The following is a 15,867-nucleotide window of genomic DNA, read 5'->3' as shown; positions in this document are numbered from 1 at the left end:
GGGCTGTCCAGCTACATGTTCACCAGACCCTGTTTTCAAATCTCCTCCTCAGCATAACACTGGACTGATCTCTCAGCCCTCCTGCATCTAGATGGGGCCACATGACCACATGCTGTGTCACTTCTGCCACAAAATGGTTATGAGAAGGTTATTTTCTCCACTCTGCCTCTCTCTCCCTATATGCCAGCTAGGTGGTGCTTAGTGGTCTTTAGTGGAGGATTGAACAGACCTGGATCTCTAAATGACTTTGTGGAGTAGAGCCTCCCTTCACAAGCTGAACCACAGTAAACTTGAACATGAGCAAGAAATACATTTTTGTGTGTTAAGTCCCTTATATTTGGGAGTTCATATGTTACAGCAACTAGCCTTACTTCCTGTAACTATTACACCATTCTCTACCCTGATCATATTTATATCTCTGAACCATTTAAAATAATGCAATGCACTTACTTGTCTATAGGAATGTCTCATCTACTAGAATCTAAGTTCCTTGATGTGTCTTAGTCCTCTTTGAGTCCTCACACCTAGCACAGTGCCTAGCACATGCAAGTACTTAACTATTTGATGAATGAATGAATAAATGAATGCATGGTGCCCAACCCTCTGGGGGGTTTCCACTCTGCCTTTAAAAATCAGGCCCACAATGGAAAAAAGTCCCATTTTCTAGTTTTTCTTAGTGTAGCTTCCATTCTCTAAAGGGATTTTACTAAATCCTAAGAGAAAACAGAAAATAATTATAGTAACAGCAGAGTCAGGTTTCTACACCACAGGTTTTGAATTTCACAATCCCAGTAAAAGCAGTGAAACGTTTTCTTTACAGAAATGAAATTATGCCATTTGCAGCAACATGGATGGATCTGGAAATTATCATACTAAGTGAAGTAAGTCAGACAGAGAAAGACAAATATCATGTGATATCACTTATATGTGGAATCTAAAAAAAAATGATACAAATGAAGTTCTTTACAAAACAGAGACGGACTCACAGACTTTTCACAGACTTTGAAAACAAACTTATGTTTATGAAAGAGGAAATGGGAGGGATAAATTAGGAGCTTGGGATTAACAGATACACACTACTATATATAAAATAGATAAACAATAAGGACATACTGTATAGCACAGAGAACTATATTGAATATCTTGTAATAAAGTATAATGGAAAGGAACCTGAAAAAGAATATATATATATATATATATATATATATGAATCACTTTGCTGTACACCTGAAACTAACACATTGCAAATCAACTATACTTCAATTAAAAAAATGAAAAAATTTTTTACAGAGACCCCAAAAGCTCTCTCTTTAGATAGATTTACTATTTAGGCCAGTAGTTCTAATAACTTTTCCCCTGCCCTCACACCTTTCTCATGTACAACACACTCCGATCAATAATGACTCTTTACATCCAGGGAACTGAGATGCGCTGATGAGCTGATGTGACTGGGCCAGCAGCTTCACCTGGTTTTCCTTTCCCCCGACCTCGCACCCTGCCTGTTGCTTAGTCATGAGGCCCTCTAGATATCTCAGCCCCCAAACTCTCTCACCTCTGCCTCCCCATTTCCAACTATCAGCTGCTAAAAACCTCACTCTGCTGCTTCAAATTTCCCAGGCCTTGAAAGGGTTCACACTTTCAATTCTGGTGTTTGGCCTGCAGCGATTACCTGTTTCTTAGCCAGTTAGCTGGAGAGGAATGATTGCATCCTTGAGTCTCCAGAACTGGCCCTAGAGCCTTCTCTAAGGGTTCAGGTGAGCTCTCTTTATCACTCACTCCCCTCCACCACACAATACCCAGAACGGTCCTGCAGTGAGCATTAGAACCAATACAGAGGTTTGTGGGGTTTTTTTTTGTGTGTGTGTGTGAGAATAGAAAGAGGAGGGGTGCAGTGTAAGTAAGAGGCAGACACAAAACAAGCTTTGAGCAGTTGCTGTGTGAGAAAGAGTATGCTAGATTGTGCTGAATATGCTTGTATGATTTTCAAGTTTTTGTAAGGGCAAGCAGCTCTTTATTCTGTGTTCAGTGGGCCAGTAAACACAGCATAAGCGAAGGTAAAAAAAATAGAACCAGATCCCAATAAACAGACCCTTACTGCATGCTAGTGCCTTAGAGTTAAATCTGGACATTGCCTGTGCTCTGAGAATGAAAGAGCCATGCTTTCTTTCAGCATGGAGCCCCGAATTTGGGATTTACTCCATTGGTTCAACACAGTGAAGTCTGTGGCTGAGTGAACAATCATGTAGTCTATGTGGAATTCCTAGGGGCTAGTTTTAGTTCCTGGCATACAGTACATACTCAGTCGGTGACTGATCAGTGAATAAGTTCTCAGCAAATATTCATTCTCTCATGAAGACCATGTCCTTTAGGAGTGGAGAGTTGCCAATTCACAATTAGTTGCCAATTCATGATTCATGAGATCCTATCCTCACCCCCCAAGGGTTCAGACGGTGAGGGAGAAGTGAAAGAAGGGAGGAAAAGCCTAGGTCAGCATGATAGACATAAGGCACATGTACTATAACTCCTCTTGCCGTCATCCATGGCAGACATTGATAATCAATCATAGCATTCCACCACTGAGTCCATTTGCACCCTGACTCCTTCTTAACACATCACTCTAAGTAGTCCCTACCATTCAGTGGGAGTGCAGCATGAAATGTATTTAGCACCTGAATCTAGGCTCCCTCGGTTATGAAGTGAGCCATGAATACAGATCTAAAAGGAAAGTAAGACACTTATATAGTAAATCAGAAAATCTTCCCTGAGCATATCATCACTTTTGCTTTTTCATACTCATGGCTAAGATTTATTACAGGAATTTATTAAGGATATTAAGATTTATTAAGGACGCACAGCTGGATCATAAGGGAAAAAGACCTAAGTGGAATATGGAGGATTCCATGTGCAAAGGCCATGACTTTTTCTGTTTTTGAAATTTTCAACATGCTCTTTACTCTTCTTGAAATGAAATTTTCCTCCCCTGTCTTTCTGGTGAATTCCTAGTTATCCTTCATGATTTAGCTCAAGCTTCACCTCCTTTCTGAAGCCTTGTGTCTCTTTTTCTCCATCCCAAAGAAGGTTTGTTATCTCTAGCCAATTCTTCTCAGTCTATTTTGATTTCCTTCGGCAATGGTTATTATGTATTTACCACGAGGTAGAGTCTGGGCTCCCATTCCTCACCTTATTCCTTAAAGACTGGGGTTCCTAGGGGTTTTGTCCTCAGCTCCTCTCCTCATTCCCCTCTAGGCTCTCTCCATGGGCCATCCTATTCACTCCCATGGCTCCAGGGAGCAGCCCTGGTCAGTTGACGCCACACCTCTCTCTTGCCTGATCCTCCGTTCTGCATATCCACAAATCTGTTTGGATGTTTTACAGAAACTTTAAAATCAACATGTCCCAAACTCAACGAACTATTTTCTTCCACCCTGCACCTGTGCCCTATCCCAGCGCATGGCATTGCTGTCCACGCAGGTGACTAGAAATCTGGGAACTCTGACTCCTTCCTCCTCGTTGGTGCCCACATCTGATCAATCACAAAGCAAATCCCGACGATCCTACCATCCGCAACTCTCTGGCATTGCTCTAACTTGCTCCATTCCCACTGCCATCACCCTATCTGGATCACCACATGCTCTCATCTGGATCCCTGCATGGGACTCCCAACAGGTCCCCTTGCATCCAATTCTTGCTTTCTTCCAATCTGTTCCTTATAAAACTGTGAGAAGGATTTTGTAAACGTAGATATGATGTGCCACTCTTGAAAACTCTTCAATAGCTTCCTATTTCCCTGGAAGTAAAGTCAAAACATGGCTTTGAATATGGACCAATGTGATCAGGCTGCTGCCTCTGTCTCTTGCCTCCTCCTCCATGCTCACCACCTGCCAGCCCCCTCCTCACACTCCACGCTCCTGCGACACTAAAGTCCTTTCAATTTGTCCAGAATGGATGCCATTCCCTCTGCTTGGAAAATTCCTTCTCCACCTCACCGAATTTCTACTTATCGTTTAGGCCTCAGCTTAGATATCACCCCTTCTGGAGTATCATCCCCTCTGGAAGGCCTCTCCTTTTTTTATTGAAGTGTAGTTGATTTACAATGTTGTGTTAGTTTCTGGTGTACAGCAAAGTGACTCAGTTATACATATATATATATTCTTTTCCATTATGGTTTATCACAGGATATTGAATATAGTTCCTTGTGCTGTACAATAGGACCTTGTTGTTTATCCATTCTATATATAATAGTTTGCATCCACTAGTCCCATACTGGGAGGCCTCTCTTGAGGACACCTACCCACTGAGTCTACTGCCCCTTCATCTGCTCCTCCAAAACTTTGTGCTTTCTTCTAATGGCACCTTCACACTAAACTTGAATCACTCGTTTGCTTGTCTGACCCCTCCACCAGCCTGTGAGCTCCCTTGAGGCCAGAGACTAGGACTGTCTTATTCTCACTTGTAAGCCTAGTGCTTAACACAGTACCTGGTCCATAGTAGATGCTCAGTAAGTATTGGCTGACCACATGAGTGGCTGGAATCCAGTAGAGAAATCTCCTCTAGACTGGGCAGAAATTTGGAAGGCTGATAAACAAACCCCCTTTGAAGTAGTGCTTCTCTATAAATGGGCTTGTTTCTAATTGTTAATGTATGACTGGCAAGAGATTGACTGGAAGCAGAATAACAGGTGAGAAACAAATGGTTCCCTTGTGTGTGTAGAGCAAGGAATGGGTCAGGAAACAATGAAAGAAGCAGGACTGAATTAGCTAAAACAGAAGATTGGCATGAAATAGCCTGCAGGAAGCTGGAGAGCAGGCAAGGAAGGAAAAGACTGAGTGATTGGTGAGCTAAGAATAACCACCAGAACAGGTTATGGTGCTTTATATTTTATAAAGCCCTTCACATATCCTGTTCTCCAAATCCTCACAACAACCCGTTAATATAGCTATTATGATATGAGTTATGATGATATGAGTTATTACCATTATGATATGAGTTATTAATATAACTATTATTAATATGAGTTCTATTATTAATGTAACTTCCTTCTCAATTTTAGCACAAGAAGAAACTGAGGCTCAGAAGATTAGAGTAACCTGGCAAAGCCATGTAGCAATCTAATGAGAAAGCCAGGACTCCAAGTGCACGAACTGCCGTACCTGTACTACGCCCTAGAGCATCTTGGGGCAGGGAGATTTAGGGCAACTGAGATAGCCATTCTATTAGAGGCAGTTCAGGGATTCCTGACCACCTGCACACAACTCGCATCTGTGTCAGGGGCCCTTCTCGGTGGGGTCTTAACACCTTAGGATTCCTAGTATCACACTCGGAATGCTGCATTGGAATCAGATTTTTCTCTCTCCCCTGCTATTATTGATATAATATCTCCAACACAGAAGCCATGGCACAGAGTGGGCTACTGGGCTATGTCTAAGGAGTAGGTACTAACAGGAAGGAACTGAATCAGAAAGGTAGGGTATGGGACTCAGGCAGGGGCAGGAAGCTCCAGGCCAGCAATTATCCAATCTTTCCAGAGAAACAAAATATTAAGCCCCTTTAGGGCCTGCTCCAGCGAGGCCCAGATTCACACAGCCAAAGGAGGGGAATCTCTCATAAGAATGCTAAAATTCCCATGCCACTGGGTGCTCAGGGTCCTGCAATCGCCATTCAAACGAATAACAGACAGCAAACAGACCATAAACACACACAGAAAAGACACAAACAAAATCCGTGAAGCTTGAATGGCTTCATTTCTCAGGCAGGAGGGAACCAGGCAGAGGGCTTGAGGGGAATTAAAGGAGAAAACACCTTGGAGTGTGTGGAAGGCTGAATAATGGTCCCCAAAATTATCCACGTTGGAATCCCCTGAACCTGTGAATGCTAGCTTATATGGCAGAAAAGGATATTGCAGCTGTGGTTAATATAAGGATCTTGAGGTAGGGAGATTATCCTGGATTGTCTGAGTGGGCCCTAAATGCAATCACATGTGTCCTTATAAGAGGGAGTCAGATATAACATTGACGAGGCGATATGACCAAGGCAGCAGAGATTGGAGTGATGCAGCTACAATCCAAGGAATGCTGGCAACCACCAGAAGTTGGAAGAGGAAAGGACTGGATTCACCCCCTAGAGCCTCCAGAGGGAGCGTGGCCCTACTGACACCTTGAGTTCAGCCCAGGGAGACTGATTTTGGACTTCTGACCTACAGAACTGTAAAAAAATGTGTTTTTAAAAAAAAGTATTTATTTATTTGGCTGTGCTGGGTGTTAGTTGCGGCATGCAGGATCTAGTTCCCTGACCGGGGATTGAACCTGGGTCCCTGCATTGGGAGCATGGAGTCTTAACCACTGGACCACCAGGGAAGTCCCCCAAATGTGTGTTGTTTTAAGCCACCAAGTTTGTGGTAATTTGTTACAGCAGCCATAGGAAATTTATACAGAGTACAAAAAATATTCAGGCAGTTTTATTTATTACAGATGCCCGTCACCGACGTAGATTGTACACACTCAAGAGAGATGCCCAGCCTCTTTCTACTACCTTCTCACCTGCCCATTAGGTAAGAAATCTGGGGTGCTATGTCTGTCCTTTGTTCCAGAAAGACAGAGAGTATACAAATCTGGTGAGTTTTCTTTTCAGAAATGCTTCAGAAGCAAGATTTGGGTTGGGTGGGACCCGACTGGGCAAGGCTTAGGTGAAAGTGGGCAGGTGGAATCTGGACTAATTGACAGGCTTATTATTCAAGCAACAACCAAGACTAGTCCATAGCACATGGTAGGCCTGGAGGTTGAAGAGAGAAATGGGCATTTGAGATCTCTAGGGAAAGCCAATTTTCATTAAAGAGGGCCAGCTGTAAAAGTCGTATGTCGGGGATTCAAGTTCCAGGTATTAGAACATCTGAGCAAAGAGACCAGCCACTGGGGGCTTGGAGTTAGAAAGTCAGAGCAAAACTGGTGATAAAGCAGACTCCATGCCGTACCTTCTCTTCCCTCTGCTAAGGTCAAGACAGGTCCCTCATGATGAGGTTGGAGCAGAGCCTACAAATAACAAACAAAACTAGTGAACACCACATAGCACTTACTGTGGGCCAGGCATTGTGCTAAAGTTGTTCACATGTGTTAACTCCTTTAATCCTCACCACTACCCTATGATGTAGGTACCATTGTTTGTATTTCAAAATAAGGGAAGTGAGGTTTTGAGTATGTAATAAGATCACACACTCAGTAAGTGGAGGAGATAATTTTTTTTATTGAAGTATAGCTGATTTACAATGTAATTTCTGCTGTACAGCAGAGATTCAGTTACACATATATATACATTCTTTTTATATTCTTTTCATTATGGTTTATCACAGGATGTTGAATATAGTTCCCTGTGCTATACAGTAGGACCTTGTTATTTATCCATTCTATATATACTAGTTTGCATCTGCTAAACCCAAACTCCCACTCCAGCCTTCCCCCCAAGCCCCCTCCCCCAAGCCCCCTCCCCCTTGGCAACCACATGTCTCTTCTCTATGTCTATGAGAGGAAGAGACAAAATTTAACCTGGAATTTGAAGTCAGGGCTGCCCGGATTCAGGGCCTACTTGCCAATAGCTCTTAATCCCAGCTGCAGCTTGGGAGCCTTGTTTTTCTTTTGGCCACACCGCACAGCATGCGGGATCTTAGTTCCCTGAGCAAGGGATCGAACCTGCATCCCCGACCATTAAGAAGTGCAGAGCCTTAACCACTGGACCGCCAGGGAAGTCCCAGGTTGCGAGCTTTAAAAAATACCCCTGCCTGGCTTCCATCTCCAGAGATTCTGCCTTAATGGCTTAGGCGTGTGGCCTGGGCATCAATTAATAAAATCTCCCCATGTGATTCTAATAGCAGCCAGAGTTGACAACCACGAACTAGGCTTTATTGACTCTTGAATGACTGATAGCTCCTCCTTCAGTTTATTACAGAAGTATGTGCTTGTTATTGAAATAAATCTCTTATGTATGGAATTTCAAGCCAAGTTGGGAGACATAATAACTATACTGATGATGAGAATGGTAATAGCTGTTTACAGTTGTATAGGCTTTGTCATTTACAAAGGGCTTTCTTATACATTCTCTTCCACTTAATCCTCAAAACAACCCTGTGAATTAACGATCTTTAGCTCCATTTTACAGATTACCAAACTGAGGCTCAGAGGTTCATAAACCTGCCCAAAAGATCACACAGTAAGCAGCAGAACTTTGGTCTTCTTATTTCAAATTCCCTACTCTCTTGCTTCCAGTACAGTTACAACCTGCCCAGGTCACATATTTGCAGACAATAACTGCATACATCTCCCTAACTCACCCCTTCCTTTCTATGCCTGCAGCCTCACCTCCAGCCTTAGCCTTCTTTCACCTTGGCAACATCATTTTGTAGGAATTCCCATCTCTGGCACCAGGTCTTTCTGTTCAATTTTCAAGGTCATGGTTCAGTTTGCCACCTATCAACTTTATTTTTTCCTTTGTAAAGGCATAAATGACATCAACACAAATCAAAAGAAAAGAAAAAATAATTCATTGATCATCCTGCCACCCCATGAGTCACCTGTTTTCATTTTTATGCTCCCCTTTCCAGGGCTTGGCCGTATGCATACATCATTTTTACATACTTATAATCACGGCATAGATGCAATTTCATCTGCTTGTGTCACTTAGCATTATATCATAATCATTTGCTGTGTTGCTACAGTGTCTTTATAATTGTCATTTTAATGGCCACATAATATTCCATTGAGTGGATGTGCCATCATTTACTTAAGTATTTCCAATTTTTCACCATTACAGATGATGCTGTAATAAACATCTCTGCACAAAGAACTTTTTTCTTCTTTTGGGTGGTTTCCTAAGCTGTCTACCATGTTAAATACACCTCTTCTTCTCATTCAGTCATCCATTCATCCAACCTTTCATTCAGTCTGCAGACATTGTCAGGCATCAGGGCACATGCTCAGAACAATCAGACGAGGGCCCTGTGCTCGGTCTGGTGGTAAGACAAGCACCTCAGCAAATATTTTGTGATATTATGCTAAAAGTGCTATGAGTCCAGTCCAAATTCTGTCTCTTTCTCCTGGGGTGGCTTCTCCATTGTTCTCTTACTGGGACTTTGTCTCCTTCCTGGAAGCTCCAGCTAACCTCATTTCTCCAATCTCTTTTTTCTTCCTTGCCTCTTGGTGTCCCTAACTCAAAGTTCCCATCCTTTGAGCAATCTGTCCCAACTCGACCCTGGAATGTGGACTCCTCAAAACACACAAGTTTTCTCTCTTCATCCAAACATCTCTGACCGCCACCTCCTCTTAAGAAGCCTTCCCAAAGGCTACCAAGTATGGCCCTTAGGCCAAATTGGGCCTGCAGTTTTGCTGTGTGTGTTGGGTGCAGTGTTTGGATTGGCGTGCCTGTGGGCTGGGCATGCCTTTCTGCTTTCCCCTGGGTCATCACTCCCTACTGCCTCAGATTAGGTCAGCTCCACTCAGGAACTTTCCCTGCCTGGCCTGAACTGGCAAGGCAAACTAGGCTCCCCTCAACTAAACCTGGAACTTTCAGTATCTTCCCTCACTTCCATGCCCCTCTACTGTAGGAATTTAATTTCTCCTATTTTCCAACCTTTACACATGTTGCTCTTTTGTTAATGTATGTCCACTTGCTTCATTCATTTATTCAGTCAGTCAATTGGTCAGTTAAGGAATCCTTACTGAACACCTATATTGTATCAAGTCCCCTGTGGGATGCTGGATGTAGAGAAATGAATGACTAGTGATCTTTTCACGGGTAGAACTCGTGGTCCAGTGTACACTTGGCCTTCATGGATTTTGATTATAAACTCCATTCAAGGAAGAATTGAAGGCAAAAGATCCAGTTGGTTAAAATACTTTATGTAGGGTCTTGCATAGGAAATGACTTAGTGCTCTTTGATGATGACTTTGCCAAAGTGAAGGGTATTCAAGGACCATTCTACTTCATCATATCATGCCCCACTGGCATTTAGCTTTGCACCAGCTACTGACAAAATTCATATTCCTTCCAGGATAAAACTGGTCACCTGGAAGAGACTGGATAATTATCTTAAGATTTCTCATTGGTAATAACCTTATCCTTTCCTCTTATGTGGTCCCTGCCTTTGTATAAACAAGCTTCTGTTTTGTTCATACGCTGCCAGACTTTTGCATAAGTACAGGTCGTAGGGCCTGAGTGTGAGAGAGCCCAGACCCTCCTGCCTTCTAAGGATCACAGTGGAGATGTCCCCTTACCCAGACAAGAGGAAAAATAGGGGAGCAAAGAAGAAAGGCAGTCGTGATCATACATGGCTTGTCCATGGCATTTGACCCTTGTTGTGAAAAATTCTCTTGACCTGCTCTTATTTTCTGTGTATCTGCCTCAGTGCTTGCTCTGGGTTATCCTACCTCTGGGGTTTTCCTTTACCATTTTCTCTGATAGTCTTTCTTTCTCTGCCCATATTAAAATAAATTTAGTAACAGTTTTATTGAGATATAATTCACACACCATATAGCTCACCCATTTAAAGTATGCCATTCAGTGGTTTTTTTAACCAGTCAGAATGGCCATCATCAAAAAATCTAGAAACAATAAATGCTGGAGAGGGTGTGGACAAAAGGGAACACTCTTGCACTGCTGGTGGGAATGTGAATTGGTTCAGCCACTGTGGAGAACAGTATGGAGGTTCCTTAAAAAACTACAAATAGAACTACCATATGACCCAGCAATCCCACTACTGGGCATATACCCTGAGAAAACCAAAATTCAAAAAGAGTCATGTACCAAAATGTTCATTGCAGCTCTATTTACAATAGCCCGGAGATGGAAACAACCTAAGTGCCCATCATCGGATGAATGGGTAAAGAAGATGTGGCACATATATACGATGGAATATTACTCAGCCATAAAAAGAAACGAAATTGAGCTATTTGTAATGAGGTGGATAGACCTAGAGTCTGTCATACAGAGTGAAGTAAGTCAGAAAGAAAAAGACAAATACTGTATGCTAACACATATATATGGAATTTAAGGAAAAAAATGTCATGAAGAACCTAGGGGTAAGACAGGAATAAAGACACAGACCTACTGGAGAACGGACTTGAGGATATGGGGAGGGGGAAGGGTGAGCTGTGACAGGGCGAGAGAGAGGCATGGACATATATACACTAACAAACGTAAGGTAGATAGCTAGTGGGAAGCAGCCGCATGGCACAGGGATATCGGCTCGGTGCTTTGTGACCGCCTGGAGGGGTGGGATAGGGAGGGTGGGAGGGAGGGAGACGCAAGAGGGAAGAGATATGGGAACATATGTATATGTATAACTGATTCACTTTGTTATAAAGCAGAAACTAACACACCATTGTAAAGCAATTATACCCCAATAAAGATGTTAAAAAAAATAAAGTATGCCATTCAGTGGTTTTTAATGTAAACACCAAGTTGTGTAACTTTCACCACTGTCTATTTCAGAACACTTTCATTATCCTCAAAAGAAACTCCATACCCCTTAGCCACCACCCCCAATTTCTCAATCCTCACCAGCCCTAGGAAACACCTAATCTACTTTGTCTCTCTGGATTTGCCTATTCCAGACATTTCATATAAATGGAATTATGTGAAAAACAATATGTGGCTTTTTGTGTCTGGCTTCTTTCCCTTAGCATAGTTGTCAAAGTTTGTGTCACTACTTCATTCTTTCTCTAACTGAACAATATTGCATTGTATGCATAGGCCGCAATTGGTTTATCCATCCATCCATTGATGGACGTTTCAGTTATTTCCAACTTTTGACTGTTGTGAATAGTGCTGCTAGGAACACTTGTGTACAAGTTGTTGTGTGGACATATGTTTTCATTTCTCTTGAGTATACACCTAGGAGAAGAATTGCTGGGTCAAATGGTAACTCCATGTTTAACCTTTTGAAGAATTACCAGACTGTCTTCCAAAGGGCCTCTGTCTACCTTTTAATGTTGCTTTTCCTCTTCTCCTTTTCACTGTTGCTGATATTTTCTACATTTCCATTTCTAGCTCAGATTTCAATCCTGTGCTGACTGTGAAGATCTCCACTTGAACATCCCATAGGCTCTTCAACTTAACATTTCAAAATGGAACTCATCATCTCCTCCCTGCCCCACACTGTGTTCCCTCTTCCTCTCGTGTTGCCTATCCCAGTGCGTGTTACCATCATCTACACAGCTACCCAGACACCAGACATATACTAGATGCCTCTTCTCCCTCATTCTCCACAACCAACTCATCACCAAGTTTTAAAGGTTCTGTTTTCTCAATAACTGTCCAATCCACCTCCTCCTCTTCATCTCCATTTGCCAGTGCTCCAGTTGAGGTCCCATCTTGTCCAAAATAGTAATCTTTCCTCTAACCTCTAATTTCAGTATCCCTCCATCCTAAAATATCACTGCTAATGTGATAAGCCACTTTCCTGCTCAAAATTATTCAGACTATAGGATTAAATTTACCTTTTTTGCCTGATATGGTAACAGGTAAAGCTCCAGCAGTACTGAATTAGGTATGCTCTCCCATACCTCTGTGGTTTGCAGTACTGTTTCCTCTGTCTTGAAGACTCTCCCCATGCTTGTCCACTGAACAAATTCCTACTCATCCTTCAGAGCCCAGATTAAATGCTACCTCCTCTGTAAAGCCCTCCCTGAATTCCTCAAGTAGACTCTGGCTTCACTTTCTCCATATTACCACTGAACTTACGCATATATACCCTTACTAGAGACTTCATTGTAAATGATGTTTCCTTAACTCTCTTCTTTTTTAGACTTCAAGATATTCGAGGGCAGGGGGACTGTATAATTTCATCTCTGAATACCCAGCCCCTAGCAGAGTATCCAGTGTCTGGCAGAAGGATACACACACACACATACATACATACACACTGAAATAAGGAAAAAAGAAAGTATGTTTTATTGATTTTATCGACTCTTTGACCACCTGCTCTGGGCCAAGAATGTTAAACACTTGGCATATTATCTCATTTAATCCTTGCAGCATTCCCTACTTGGTATCTCTAACTTAAAAATGAGAAAACTGGGGCTCTTTGAGATTTGGGAACATGCACATTCACATTTATCTTCAAGGTAGAGGCAAAGGTGAAAAAGAGTAAAGAACTGAAACTCCCTAGGGGATAGTCTTTCCTCAAAAGGGCCCCAACCTGAATCCTCATCAGCTCTATCATTCATTCAGGCCCAAAGCCCTCAAATAGTGTTCTATCTACAGACCACAGACATGTACATCCCCTTTCCATGAGGGGAATGTCCGGAAAGGACCTTAATCTCATAGAAATGGTACCTCTTGATCTACCTCGGTTTCATCTTCTCATCCCAAGACCCCAAGTGGCCGATCACAGCCACCTCCATTCCTCCTGTTTGGGAGCTTGATCATCTTCCTAGCTGTCTTGACCTGTCTGTGGCCAAATGCCTTTTCACCTGAACTGATCTGAGATCAGATGGGAGTTTGCAAAAGAAATCTTTTTCAGAAATTGAGGGGAGGAGTTCGGGGAGCGCGCGGAGCGCAGGTCCCGCGGCGGCGGCGGCGGCGGCGGCGGCGGCGGCGGCGGCGGCGGCGGCGGCGGCGGCGGCGGCGGCGCGGCGCGACGCGACGCAGCTCAGGCGACGGAGCGGGCGGCCGCGTGCGCCGCCGCGTGCGCCTCCGCCTCCTCCGCCATTGCTGTTTACCCAGCTGCATTGTGGGAGTTTGACCTCCACCACCGCCAACCGCCGCCTCCGCTTGCGCCGTCGCCGCCTCCGCTTGCGCCGTCGCCGCCGCCGCTCACGCCGTCGCCGCTGCCGCTCACGCCATGACCGACGACGAAGTCATACGGAAGCGTCTCCTAATCGACGGAGAGGGTGCTGGAGATGATGAGAGAATTAATCTGCTAGTGAAAAGTTTCATTAAATGGTGCTACTCTGGAGCCCAGGAAGAGGGGTACAGCCAGTACCAACAAATGCTGAGCACACTGTCCCAATGTGAACTTTCAATGGGCAAAACTTTGCTGGTATATAATATGAATCTCAAAGAAGTGGAAAATTATGAAAAAACTTACAAAGAAATAGAAGGTAACATTGCTGGAGCACATGAAAAAATTGCTGAGTTCAAAAAGCAAATTCTTCAAGCAAAACAAATACGAAAAAATCGCCAAGAATATGATGCATTGGCAAAAGCGATCCAGCGTCATCCAGACAGGCATGAGACATTAAAGGAAATAGAGGCTCTGGGAAAAGAATTAGAGCATCTTTCACGTGTTAAACAAAGTGTTGAAGATAAGCTAGAATTGAGAAGAAAACAGTTTCACGTTCTTTTTACTACCATCCGCGAACTTCAGCAAGCACTGGAAAATGATGAAAAGCTCTCAGAGGTAGAAGCAGCTCAAGAAACAAGCATGGGAACTGATCCTAAACCATAGACTAACTCATCACTCACCATTCCCAAGAATACTGAAGTAGCAACATGATCTTAGTGTGTTCAGAATTTGTTGTGTTCTTGAGACAATTAAAGTTTTGGCAGTGAACTACGTTGCTGTTAAATTTTAATTCACAGTTCATTCATATTGCTTCACACAAAGGGAGATGACTTCATTATATGTTTGTTTTTATTGAAATGCCTTTTTTTTTTTTGCAGTGCGCGGGCCTCTCACTGTTGTGGCCTCTCCCGTTGCGGAGCTCCAGACACGCAGGCTCAGCGGCCATGGCTCACGGGCCCAGCCGCTCCGTGGCATGTGGGATCTTCCCGGACCAGGGCAGGAACCCATGTCCCCTTCATCGGCAGGCGGATTCTCAACCACTGCGCCACCAGGGAAGCCCTGAAATGCCTTTTTTATACTTAAAAGTTAGGAAGCAACATCCAAAAATGTTTAATGAAGTATTTTCAAGCCAGATATGTTAGTGCTCATTGGTATTCTAGGTAGTTTTTAACTGGTAACATTGATTTGCTCACAAAATAAGTGGAAGATAGTGAGAAGGTGGCATTTCTAGGATTTACCTGAGAAAATTAGTAAATTTCTGGAAATCATTACCACTTTTGAAAATGAAGTCCATGAATAGGCTCTCAGGAGGGCCGTGAACTTGGTGAAATTATGTACAAAATGTTTGTGGTGTATGCTTATTGTGGGAGAGGTTCCATGATATTAAGAATCACTGATATCAGAGGTAATTACAAGATGCAAAGTAAAATCAATATGCAAAACTTTCTAGAAAAAAAAAAGAAATTGAGGGGAACACACAAATTTTTAAAAATTCCAGAACCCTAGAAATAAATGAGTTTATAGAAGACATTCCTTTTCCTAATGGAACTCAGATCTTTCCACTGATGGGCTTGGCTGGCACAGTTTATAGGGCACTCAATCCTATTCCTAGTCTTGGCCTCAATCCTGTCTCAACCACGCTACTCAGACTCATTGCCTGGAAAGTTTGGGTTGGTGCCATCATTAGGGCTGATGGGATTCTCCATCCTTCCCAGAACCTGCTTTGTTAATTTAGCTTTGGACAGGGGGTGAGGTGGGAACATTTCCAGATTATCTCCTGGTCCTAGGAAACTTTATACTTGTCCTGAGTAGCTCTGCTGGCCCCTGAGAGAACTACCCTGGTTCCTGGTCCCATGTATGAAGAAAGCACTTATCTAGCCCTCAAGAGGCCTTTCTTGCACTTCAGGGGGCCTTGCAGGGGTTTCTGTAACTCCTCTTAGAGACCTCTATGGCTTTAGTCTCTGAAAAGCCTACCTTCACCCCGTCCTGTTTCTCTCGGTCTCTTTTGGTTTTCCTGAAGCATATCTAGGGTAGACACCTCTTGGGGTGGTGATTTGGCTCACAGCAACATGCTTGTGATAGTCACTGCTGATTGTCTA

The 15,867-nt window shown here is 43.2% G+C and overlaps 1 long non-coding RNA gene and 1 pseudogene across 1 annotated transcript in view; both read left to right on the top strand.

Moving 5' to 3' along the window:
- LOC141277591 (uncharacterized) overlaps positions 1–15,232 on the top strand; it is a 46,298-nt gene extending 31,066 nt beyond the window's left edge. Inside the window, exons 2-3 of the long non-coding RNA XR_012329212.1 lie at positions 6,468–6,547; positions 14,647–15,232. This is a non-coding gene — a long non-coding RNA (uncharacterized lncRNA). The remainder of the gene's footprint in view (positions 1–6,467; positions 6,548–14,646) is intronic.
- On the top strand, positions 13,792–14,536 carry LOC101329127 (THO complex subunit 7 homolog pseudogene; annotated as a pseudogene).
- Positions 15,233–15,867: the final 635 nt, after the last annotated feature.

This window comes from Tursiops truncatus, chromosome X (genome assembly GCF_011762595.2).
Source record: "Tursiops truncatus isolate mTurTru1 chromosome X, mTurTru1.mat.Y, whole genome shotgun sequence".
Lineage (NCBI taxonomy): Eukaryota > Metazoa > Chordata > Mammalia > Artiodactyla > Delphinidae > Tursiops > Tursiops truncatus.
The sequence above is the reverse complement of the archived record's forward strand: the minus strand, read 5'-3'. Positions and strand labels throughout refer to the sequence as shown.